The sequence below is a fragment of the Pogonomyrmex barbatus genome, unplaced genomic scaffold (genome assembly GCF_055798465.1).
Source record: "Pogonomyrmex barbatus isolate J1 unplaced genomic scaffold, ASM5579846v1 scaffold5, whole genome shotgun sequence".
NCBI lineage: Eukaryota > Metazoa > Arthropoda > Insecta > Hymenoptera > Formicidae > Pogonomyrmex > Pogonomyrmex barbatus.
In genome coordinates this window covers 4517690-4529968 of record NW_028297149.1, presented here as the reverse complement: position 1 = coordinate 4529968, position 12279 = coordinate 4517690, and the positions used below count along the sequence as shown (strand labels likewise).

Below are 12279 nucleotides of genomic sequence, written 5' to 3'. Positions count from 1 at the left end.
GACATTGATATTGAAGACGAAGAGCACGCATTGTCTGACGATAGCAATTACGTAAGTGATCAAAGTGATGACCTTACGGATTATGCAGAAAAAATTGTTACCCGTTCGGAACTCCTTGCGTTGAATAATAATAAAAAGTATTGTTCAATACAATTTTATTATTCAACGGGTGGTGCACTAACTCTGTGTGCCGAATGCATGGTTCGTCTGGCGGACACTGACATTGGAGTATTGTATGCCGTTAGGAAGCACGAGATAGATACTCTCAATGCGCTAAACAGCCGATTTTGCTCCAATTGCCAACAGTCCGTCTGTGTGATAATGCCATGCAACATGTGCCCAATTTGCACAAATTGAAAAAAGACAACATTGTGAACGAGGCATATGCAAGTGGAAGAGTGTGATGTGATATAAAAACAATATGGAAAGGTCATTGGAAGAATTAACAAGTTCTTCGTTATGGGATTCAATCTCTCATCTATCAGTGAACGTGGCGGTGTATTTTATAAAGAGACATTATACCTCAACTCCCCATTTCCCAATTTCTCGTCCAAGAGTTAAGGGACGCTACAATTCGACTCTCTGCTTCTCCGCTCCTTCTGAGAGAGCGGAAATAATTCTGGAAGCGTGCACATATTATCATTATAGAGGACACGCATACAATATATTACTACCTCTCTCGCGGCAAAAAGTAGCAGAGATAATTCCAAGAAGCGAGGATAATCATATATGGTTGTTCTATTCCCATCAATCTCCGGACATGGCGGAAATACAACGCTTTGTATACTGGCTTCGAGTTAAAGCAGCTATAGAAAAAAGAAAAAAAGAAAGTAAAAAAATGTAAAATTGTTTTTTGATGAGACAGTACAACAATTTAAAAGAATCACGATTTTGCAATATGGAACACCTAGAGCGAGTGGAACGCGAGCTGCTGGAGCAATGCAGCAAATCGCTACCTTGGTGGAATGTTTCGCGTAGTTGCAACGATGTGACGAGTGCGTTGAACAACTCGAGGAATTTAGCTGTGTTAAACGTCCTCGACTCACCGTTGCAAATAGACAATCTGCGGTGGCGAGGATCGCGCGACTCGCGGATGCAAAGGTACAACTAGAAAGACGTTTCGTGCACGTTGGTGGTGAGTACGCGAGCACCAGTAGAGACAATATACGGCTTTCAAATGCCGTATCGATCTCTCGTTTGGCGAGAAATCGATACGGCATTTGAAAGCCGTATATTGACTGGTGCGGTGATCAATGTGGACTATATCGAGCCGCGACAATTTTTAGAAGACGCTGGTGGTGTAGTGCTCGAGCGAGTGCGAGACATTATAGAAAGACACGATAGTGTGAAAGTGAACACTGCATTTAACGGCGAGTTTGTGACGGGCGATAAACGCGCGAACAAAAGTATAAACACTAAAAATAGTGAACTCTTTCGAGTGTCAAATTTGGACGAGTGGTACGAGCAGCACGTCATCGAACCCACGTTGGCGTCGCTCGAAGAATTCCAAGAACGCGACAGTGGATGGGCGTTGTCGCGAATTCTAAATTTGACTATAAACGTGAACAAATATAATCCAATGCACGCGGGATGTTACATCGAATTACCGCGGGAAATTATGTTAAAGCGAGCGGTGATCAATGTACGATCCAATGACAATGCGTGTTTCGCGTGGTCGGTGGTCGCGGCTCTGCATCCGGTCGAAAGGCATACAAATCGGGAATCATCGTATCCATATTATACGACGGTGTTAAATCTCCAAGACATTACGTTTCCGATGACGTTGAATCAAATTAAGAAGTTCGAACATCTCAACGACATCTCAATCAACGTCTACGGTATCAAGGAAAAGGAGATTCTCCCAATACATCTGACAACAAAGAAAATGGAGAAACATGCAAATTTGTTGTACGTGCAGGATCCGCGCGACGACAACGCGGGGCACTTTGCGTACATCAAAAACTTATCCCGTCTTGTGAGCTCGCAACTAAGTAAAAAAGAACACAAAAAATACTTTTGTGATCGGATGACGTATGCACATTTTTTAACAAAATATGTAAAATATTTTATAATTGTTAATTTAAATGCTAAAAATACTAAAAAATTATGTTTTCCGTTTGCAGATGTTTACATTATTTTAAGTCATCCGAGAAATTGGAATCGCATACGGTGGATTGCGAACGGATGAACGATTGCGCCATCCGACTGCCGAATGAGGACGACAAGTGGCTCGACTTCAAGAACTACTGCAACAAAGAACGACTTTCATTCTTCGTCTACGCAGATCTTGAGTGCATACTGCGAAGGATGGAGCCGCAAAGAGAAAACACGTGGTACACATATCAACAGCAACACAAGGTATTTAGCGTAGGATATTATATGCGATGCTCGTACGACAATTGTCGGCGTATCAATTTCGTCGCGGCGAAGACTGCGTTGCATGGTTCGTTCAACAACTCGAAAATTTGGCGCATCAAATAAAAATTTTGTTATCCGCGAATGTCCCCATGGAAACATTATCGAGAGATCAGTGGGAGACATATCGTAGCGCAACGCGTTGTCACATTTGCGAGAAATCATTTGCGTCAGACGACACGCGGGTACGCGATCATTGCCATCTTACCGGTCGTTACCGTGGTCCCGCGCACTTAAATTGTAATCTAAATTATAAAGATTCGTATTGCATTCCCATAGTATTTCACAACTTATCCGGTTATGACGCGCACTTTATCATCACGGAAATAGCTACGGCGTTCGAAGGCAGGATCGACGTGCTGCCGATAACAAAAGAAAAATATATTTCGTTTACAAAACACGTTCAAGATACCACCGAGAGATCAGATTCGCGAAATTGCGTACGCTTGCGGTTCATAGATTCGTACAAGTTTTTAAATACCAGCCTTGATAAATTAGCATCTTTTCTAACGAAAGAAAAATTAAAAATTTTACGTTCCGAATTTTTCACGGTCTCAAACGAAGATTTTGATTTGTTGACGCGCAAAGGTGTCTTTCCGTACGAATACGTGGATCGCGCGGACAAGCTGCAGGACACGCACCTACCACCGCGCGAATCGTTCTATAGCTCGTTGACCGGTGACACGGTGTCAGAGAACGACTACGCGCACGCCGCGAACGTCTGGCAGCGGTTCTCCATCCGAACGCTCGGCGAATACAGCGATCTATATCTCAAGACCGATGTCTTGTTATTGGCCGACGTTTTCGAAAATTTCCGCGAAAGTTGCGTCGCGAGTTATGGACTCGATCCCGCGCATTACTACACATTGCCAGGTTTCACGTGGGACGCCATGTTGAAACATACGCGCGTAAAATTTGAGTTGCTCACCGACATCGATATGGTTATGTTTATCGAACGCGGTATACGCGGCGGTCTCAGTCAATGTTCCGGCAGATACGCGCAGGCCAATAACAAGTACATGCGTTCGTACGACCCGTCGAAACCGTCATCATACCTTATGTACTTTGACGTAAATAATCTGTACGGATGGGCGATGTGTCAACCGCTGCCCTATGCCGAATTTCGATGAATGGAAGACGTTGAGAACTTTGACGCGAGCGCGATCGCTCCGGATTCGTCTACGGGGTATATTCTCGAGGTCGATCTCGAGTATCCGCATCATTTACACGATCGACACACTGACCTACCTTTCTGTCCGGCGCGCGATAAACCACCCGGCACGCGGCAGGATAAACTTCTCGCGACGTTATACGATAAGAAGCGGTACGTCATCCATTATCGCAACCTGCAGCAATGTACGCGCCATGGTCTTCGTATCGCAAAGATACATCGCGTACTACAATTTGCTCAATCCGCCTGGCTCCGCGATTACATCGAACTCAATACACACTTTAGAACGTACGCGAAAAACGATTTTGAGAAAAATTTGTACAAATTAATGAACAACGCGGTATTCGGTAAAACAATGGAAAATGTGCGCAATCACGTCGACGTTAAACTTTTGACCAAATGGGACGGACGGTATGGCGCGGAGGCAATGATCGCGAAACCACATTTCCACAGCCGCAGCGTCTTTGCGGAAAACTTAATCGCCGTCGAAATGCGTAAACTCGAGGTAAAATTCAACAAGCCGATTTACGTGGGTATGTGTATACTCGACATATCGAAAATCTGCTTGTACGAATTTCACCACGAATACATGTCACCGCTGTATCGCGAGAAATGTAAGATCATGTACACCGACACGGACAGTCTCGTATACCACATCGAGTGCGATGATGTGTACGAGGCGATGAAACGCGATATCGCTAGATTCGATACGAGCGATTATCCGACGGACAACGCGTACGGGATGCCTCTCGCGAATAAAAAAGTACCCGGTCTAATGAAGGATGAGAATAACGGTGCGATAATGACGGAATTCGTCGGACTCAGAGCGAAGATGTACGCGGTGAGGGTGGGCGGCAGAAAAGACATTAAAAAGGCGAAAGGTGTAAAGAATAACGTCGTAACGCGAACAATAACGTTCGACGATTATACGCGGTGCTTGAACGAAGAGATCGAAATGACTCGTCGCCAGTCGTGTATAAGATCCAAGCTACACCAAGTATACACGGTGTCCGAGTCGAAAATCGCTCTGAGTCCGTACGACGACAAACGATACATCGTACCGGATTCGACGGAGACGTTACCGTGGGGACATTGGCGGATTCCATTGTAATATATATACATGTTTATACAATGTACATATATTTTTATATTTTTTATATAGTTTATATGTATGCATATATGCACGTATGTATGTATGTATGTACATACCTATGTATCATATCTATGTATGTATGTATGAACGTATGTATTCTTGTAATTTTATACGATACTGTTTTATATGTAGTATAGATATATGTATTTTTTGTAGTTTTTATATGTAGTTTTTATAATAAAATTTAGTTGTTCAAATTTATTTTATATATACTTTATAATAGCAACCGAGATCCTGCTTGCTGAGGAATTAGCTTTAATTCTCTCTTCGATTTATTTAATGTATACTTGGCTTAATACATATAGTTTTACATATGTTCTCGTAAGTTACATACATGTATAGTTTAAAAAAAAATGTAATGGAAGAAAAAAATAATAAAAACTCTTTGTATACATGTATACAGTGTATATTTATTTTTTTTAATACATTATAAAAATGAATTAAATCACACTGCTTTTGTTTATCCATGAGTTATGCGATCTATCGAATCCCAGCCACTTGACGTAAACCTTGTCTCCCTTCCTGCGTCAACCATCAAACAGAGTCTGCAAACGCAACAAGGTCGAGAAGCGTTGCATAATCAGCTGGGACCATTAGGGCAAAAGTATGTAAGCCCTCTTCTCGATGATAATGGAAAAAACGATACATTTGATCGCGTATACGGTGTTTATTTCGATAAAGACAGTGGTGCGATGCTTGGTGACAAGAAATTTGACGTTGACAAAAATGACTCCATAATCATAGACAATGTGAGATACAATGGTACACCAGGATTGTACGAATTGATCTTCAAGAGACTTCCCGATGACGCGATTTTTACCGAGGATGATAAACAAACGTATAAAAGTATATTGTTAACAACAAATGCTCACAGACGTAGTCACAGCGCCCATAATCCCATCAAGGGCAATAGGGGATCGAAGTATATTAACATCATCGCTCCGCTCGTATCTACGTATGGAAGTAGCGGGCGTAAAAAGGGTGCAGGCGTGAGCAATATACCAGCCGCCATGAAGTTAAACGACAACAAGATCGATTACGTGCATTGGGACGATCCCAACGAACTGGTGGATCGACTCCGATTGCTCGATGCTTCGCACCGAGCTGGTAACAACGCTCACGACAACGAGATGCTGTCGATCATCGAGGAACTTCGCGAAGCCGGCATTATTATAAATTAATCGCGTATCGATGAAACGAGCCAGTCGATTAACGTCAGTGAGGAAAAAAACAATTTTAAATTGTATATCTTATCTTTACTATTAAACATCGTTGAAACATGCGATCCGATGGACGTGAAAAAAATATTAGCTCCGAGAGGCGACGACTCGTTGAGGAATTGCACGCTCCGGCGAGGAGAAATTTTCCACGAAGACGTGTCATAATGCGGGGATACGACGATCTGTGGCAGGCTGACATCGTCGAGATGCGTCCGTACTCGAGTTTCAACAGAGGTCATCACTACATACTCACCGTCATCGATGCGTTGAGCAAGTACGCCTGGGCCGTACCGCTCAAGAGCAAGATCGGAAGCGAGACGGCTAACGCTATCGCCGAGATAATTCGAGAGAGCGGAAGATGCCCGAGAAACTTGCAAACGGATATGGGAAAGGAATTTTACAATGCCGGTGCAAAAACTCTTGAAAAAACACAACGTTAATCATTATTCCACGTATACGGTGTTGAAGGCATCGATCGTCGAGCGATTCAATCGCACGCTTAAGAACGACATGTGGAAGATGTTTACGCTCAACGGCACTTACAAGTGGGTCGACGCGCTACCGCGTCTCGTGTCAGATTACAACGCGCGCAAGCATCGCACTATCGGCATACGACCCGTTGACGTAACTCCCGCGATCGCCAAAAGACTCTTGGATACGGTATACAGCGCGATAAAGATCGCAGGTCCAGCAAAATTCAAAGTAGGCGAATCGGTACGCGTGAGCAAGTACAAGACACTTTTCGAAAAAGGTTACACGCCAAATTGGACCACCGAGGTGTTTAAGATCGTTAAAGTGCAACGTACTAATCCCGTAACTTATCTGCTCGAGGATTATCGCGGAAAATCGGTCGCGGGCGCGTTCTACGAGCACGAATTGCATCGCGCGACTCATCCGGACGTGTATCTCGTGGAGAAAGTACTACGCAGGAAGGGAGACAAGGTTTACGTCAAGTGGCTGGGATTCGATAGATCGCATAACTCATGGATAAACAAAAGCAGTGTGATTTAATTCATTTTTATAATGTATTAAAAAAAATAAATATACACTGTATACATGTATACAAAGAGTTTTTATTATTTTTTTCTTCCATTACATTTTTTTTTAAACTATACATGTATGTAACTTACGAGAACATATGTAAAACTATATGTATTAAGCCAAGTATACATTAAATAAATCGAAGAGAGAATTAAAGCTAATTCCTCAGCAAGCAGGATCTCGGTTGCTATTATAAAGTATATATAAAATAAATTTGAACAACTAAATTTTATTATAAAAACTACATATAAAAACTACAAAAAATACATATATCTATACTACATATAAAACAGTATCGTATAAAATTACAAGAATACATACGTTCATACATACATACATAGATATGATACATAGGTATGTACATACATACATACATACGTGCATATATGCATACATATAAACTATATAAAAAATATAAAAATATATGTACATTGTATAAACATGTATATATATTACAATGGAATCCGCCAATGTCCCCACGGTAACGTCTCCGTCGAATCCGGTACGATGTATCGTTTGTCGTCGTACGGACTCAGAGCGATTTTCGACTCGGACACCGTGTATACTTGGTGTAGCTTGGATCTTATACACGACTGGCGACGAGTCATTTCGATCTCTTCGTTCAAGCACCGCGTATAATCGTCGAACGTTATTGTTCGCGTTACGACGTTATTCTTTACACCTTTCGCCTTTTTAATGTCTTTTCTGCCGCCCACCCTCACCGCGTACATCTTCGCTCTGAGTCCGACGAATTCCGTCATTATCGCACCGTTATTCTCATCCTTCATTAGACCGGGTACTTTTTTATTCGCGAGAGGCATCCCGTACGCGTTGTCCGTCGGATAATCGCTCGTATCGAATCTAGCGATATCGCGTTTCATCGCCTCGTACACATCATCGCACTCGATGTGGTATACGAGACTGTCCGTGTCGGTGTACATGATCTTACATTTCTCGCGATACAGCGGTGACATGTATTCGTGGTGAAATTCGTACAAGCAGATTTTCGATATGTCGAGTATACACATACCCACGTAAATCGGCTTGTTGAATTTTACCTCGAGTTTACGCATTTCGACGGCGATTAAGTTTTCCGCAAAGACGCTGCGGCTGTGGAAATGTGGTTTCGCGATCATTGCCTCCGCGCCATACCGTCCGTCCCATTTGGTCAAAAGTTTAACGTCGACGTGATTGCGCACATTTTCCATTGTTTTACCGAATACCGCGTTGTTCATTAATTTGTACAAATTTTTCTCAAAATCGTTTTTCGCGTACGTTCTAAAGTGTGTATTGAGTTCGATGTAATCGCGGAGCCAGGCGGATTGAGCAAATTGTAGTACGCGATGTATCTTTGCGATACGAAGACCATGGCGCGTACATTGCTGCAGGTTGCGATAATGGATGACGTACCGCTTCTTATCGTATAACGTCGCGAGAAGTTTATCCTGCCGCGTGCCGGGTGGTTTATCGCGCGCCGGACAGAAAGGTAGGTCAGTGTGTCGATCGTGTAAATGATGCGGATACTCGAGATCGACCTCGAGAATATACCCCGTAGACGAATCCGGAGCGATCGCGCTCGCGTCAAAGTTCTCAACGTCTTCCATTCATCGAAATTCGGCATAGGGCAGCGGTTGACACATCGCCCATCCGTACAGATTATTTACGTCAAAGTACATAAGGTATGATGACGGTTTCGACGGGTCGTACGAACGCATGTACTTGTTATTGGCCTGCGCGTATCTGCCGGAACATTGACTGAGACCGCCGCGTATACCGCGTTCGATAAACATAACCATATCGATGTCGGTGAGCAACTCAAATTTTACGCGCGTATGTTTCAACATGGCGTCCCACGTGAAACCTGGCAATGTGTAGTAATGCGCGGGATCGAGTCCATAACTCGCGACGCAACTTTCGCGGAAATTTTCGAAAACGTCGGCCAATAACAAGACATCGGTCTTGAGATATAGATCGCTGTATTCGCCGAGCGTTCGGATGGAGAACCGCTGCCAGACGTTCGCGGCGTGCGCGTAGTCGTTCTCTGACACCGTGTCACCGGTCAACGAGCTATAGAACGATTCGCGCGGTGGTAGGTGCGTGTCCTGCAGCTTGTCCGCGCGATCCACGTATTCGTACGGAAAGACACCTTTGCGCGTCAACAAATCAAAATCTTCGTTTGAGACCGTGAAAAATTCGGAACGTAAAATTTTTAATTTTTCTTTCGTTAGAAAAGATGCTAATTTATCAAGGCTGGTATTTAAAAACTTGTACGAATCTATGAACCGCAAGCGTACGCAATTTCGCGAATCTGATCTCTCGATGGTCTTGAACGTGTTTTGTAAACGAAATATATTTTTCTTTTGTTATCGGCAGCACGTCGATCCTGCCTTCGAACGCCGTAGCTATTTCCGTGATGATAAAGTGCGCGTCATAACCGGATAAGTTGTGAAATACTATGGGAATGCAATACGAATCTTTATAATTTAGATTACAATTTAAGTGCGCGGGACCACGATAACGACCGGTAAGATGGCAATGATCGCGTACCCGCGTGTCGTCCGACGCAAATGATTTCTCGCAAATGTGACAACGCGTCGCGCTACGATATGCCTCCCACTGCTCTCTCGACAACGTTTCCATGGGTACATTCGCGGATAATAGAATTTTTATTTGATGCGCCAAATCTTCGAGTTGCCGAACGAACCACGCAACGCAATCTTCGTCGCGACGAAATCGATATACCGACAACGCGTCGTCGTACGAGCATCGCACGTAGTATCCGATGCTAAATACCTCGTGCTGCTGGTAGATGTACGATGCGTCTTCCCTCTCTGCCGGTTCCGTTCGCCGTAGTACGCACTCCAAGTCCGCGTAAACGATGAATGGAAGTCGTTCCTTATTCGTGTGGTTCTTAAATTCGAGCCACTTGTCGTCCTCGCTCGGCAGTCGGATGGCGCAATCGTTCATCTTTTCGCAGTCCGTTGTATGTGACTGCAATCTTTCAGACGAACTGAAGTAATGTAGACATCTGCAAACGGAAAATATGATTTTTTAATAAACAATTTTATTAAGAGAAATAATAAAATTTGTTAAAATACATACCGGTCGCAAAAGTATTTTTTGTGTTCTTTTTTGCTCAGTTGCGAGCTCACAAGACGGGACAGATCTTTGATATACGCAAAGTGCCCCGCGTTGTCGTCGCGCGGATCCTGCACGTACAATAGATTTGCGTGCTTCTCCATCTTCCTTGATGTCAGTCGTATCGGGAGAATCTCCTTTTCCTTGATACCGTAGACGTTGATTGAGATGTTCGAACTTCTTAATTTGGTTCAACGTCATCGGAAACGTAATGTCTTGCAAATTTAACACTGTCGTATAATGCGGGTACGACAATTCCCGATTTGTATTCCTTTCGACCGGATGCAAGGCCGCGACCACTGACCATGCGAAACACGCATTATCCGTTGACTGCACGTTAATTACCGCTCGCTTTAACATAATTTCCCGCGGTAATTCGATGTAACATCCCGCGTGCATTGGATTATATTTGTTCACGTTTATAGTCAAATTTAGAATTCGCGACAACGCCCATCCACTGTCGCGTTCTTGGAATTCTTCGAGCGACGCCAACGTGGGTTCGATGACGTGCTGCTCGTACCACTCGTCCAAATTTGACACTCGAAAGAGTTCACTATTTTTAGTGTTTATACTTTTGTTCGCGCGTTTATCGCCCGTCACAAACTCGCCGTTAAATGCAGTGTTCACTTTCACATTATCGTGTCTTTCTATAATGTCTCGCACTCGCTCGAGCACTACACCACCAGCGTCTTCTAAAAATTGTCGCGGCTCGATATAGTCCACATTGATCACCGCACCAGTCAATATACGGCTTTCAAATGCCGTATCGATTTCTCGCCAAACGAGAGATCCATTGTCTCTACTGGTGCTCGCGTACTCACCACCAACGTGCACGAAACGTCTTTCTAGTTGTACCTTTGCACCCGCGAGTCGCGCGATCCTCGCCACCGCAGATTGTCTATTTGCAACGGTGAGTCGAGGACGCTTAACACGGCTAAGTTCTTCGAGTTGTTCGATGCACTCCTCACATCGTTGCAACCACGCGAAACACTCCACCAAGGTAGCGACTTGGCTGCACTGCTCCAGCAGCTCGCGTTCCACTCGCTCTAGGTGTTCCATATTGCAAAATCGTGATTCTTTTAAATTGTTGTACTGTCTCATCAAAAAACAATTTTACATTTTTTTACTTTCTTTTTTTCTTTTTTCTATAGCTGCTTTAACTCGAAGCCAGTATACAAAGCGTTGTATTTCCGCCATGTCCGGAGATTGATGGGAATAGAACAACCATATATGATTATCCTCGCTTCTTGGAATTATCTCTGCTACTTTTTGCCGCGAGAGAGGTAGTAATATATTGTATGCGTGTCCTCTATAATGATAATATGTGCACGCTTCCAGAATTATTTCCGCTCTCTCAGAAGGAGCGGAGAAGCAGAGAGTCGAATTGTAGCGTCCCTTAACTCTTGGACGAGAAATCGGGAAATGGGGAGTTGAGGTATAGTGTCTCTTTATAAAATACACCGCCACGTTCACTGATAGATGAGAGATTGAATCCCATAACGAAGAACTTGTTAATTCTTCCAATGACCTTTCCATATTGTTTTTATATCACATCACACTCTTCCACTTGCATATGCCTCGTTCACAATGTTGTCTTTTTTCAATTTGTGCAAATTGGGCACATGTTGCATGGCATTATCACACAGACGGACTGTTGGCAATTTGAGCAAAATCGGCTGTTTAGCGCATTGAGAGTATCTATCTCGTGCTTCCTAACGGCATACAATACTCCAATGTCAGTGTCCGCCAGACGAACCATGCATTCGGCACACAGAGTTAGTGCACCACCCGTTGAATAATAAAATTGTATTGAACAATACTTTTTATTATTATTCAACGCAAGGAGTTCCGAACGGGTAACAATTTTTTCTGCATAATCCGTAAGGTCATCACTTTGATCACTTACGTAATTGCTATCGTCAGACAATGCGTGCTCTTCATCTTCAATATCAATGTCAATATTGTCAATATTGTCAATCTCTATTTCTTCTTCATTTTCAAACACTTCGTCCACTATATCCACAAAGTCTTCCTCATCCATATTAAACACATTTTCTATATTTAACACATTATCCATTTTCACCGTCAACTATTTTTTTTTTTCACATTAGACTTCCATCTACTGTGATCCTGCACACCGC

The 12279-nt window shown here is 43.3% G+C and overlaps 2 pseudogenes; one reads left to right on the top strand and one right to left on the bottom strand.

Annotated features, from left to right (window-relative positions):
• Nucleotides 1-856: 856 nt before the first annotated feature.
• On the top strand, nt 857-3554 carry LOC148935379 (uncharacterized; annotated as a pseudogene).
• Nucleotides 3555-9511: 5957 nt separating this feature from the next.
• Nucleotides 9512-11239, bottom strand: LOC148935378 (uncharacterized; annotated as a pseudogene).
• Nucleotides 11240-12279: the final 1040 nt, after the last annotated feature.